This window comes from Tenrec ecaudatus, chromosome 16 (assembly GCF_050624435.1).
Source record: "Tenrec ecaudatus isolate mTenEca1 chromosome 16, mTenEca1.hap1, whole genome shotgun sequence".
NCBI classification, from domain to species: Eukaryota; Metazoa; Chordata; class Mammalia; order Afrosoricida; family Tenrecidae; genus Tenrec; species Tenrec ecaudatus.
Window position 1 is genome coordinate 7,247,892 of NC_134545.1, and position 424 is coordinate 7,248,315.

Below are 424 nucleotides of genomic sequence, written 5' to 3' on the forward strand. Positions count from 1 at the left end.
GTTCTTAGGAATTTTAACAATAACTTGTTGCCTGTTTAAACTCAACAGTTATCAGCTGTCTTTAGTGCACATGTGTACTTCTGGATAGCCACTTATGTCAAATTTAGTTGTAAGTATATTTTGACTGATTAAATGAAAATTTGATGTTAGCGGTCACATACCCTCCTCCTTCCATGACCTTCACCTACAGATAATTAGCTTATTATATATGCAAAAGTACTGACATTTTAAGAAAAAAGGGGGAGAGTGAACCCTGTAGAGAAGACTGAAAATCAGGCAAACTCCAACAATTTTAGTGGCTGGCCCAGCTCCATGTTATTTAAGATTCCAACTCTCCCTGCTCCTAATGCTCAGGGATAAAAGAACAGGAGGCGAGTGTGTTCTGAATAAATGACCAGAGAAAGGAAGGGCTTCCATTCTGATC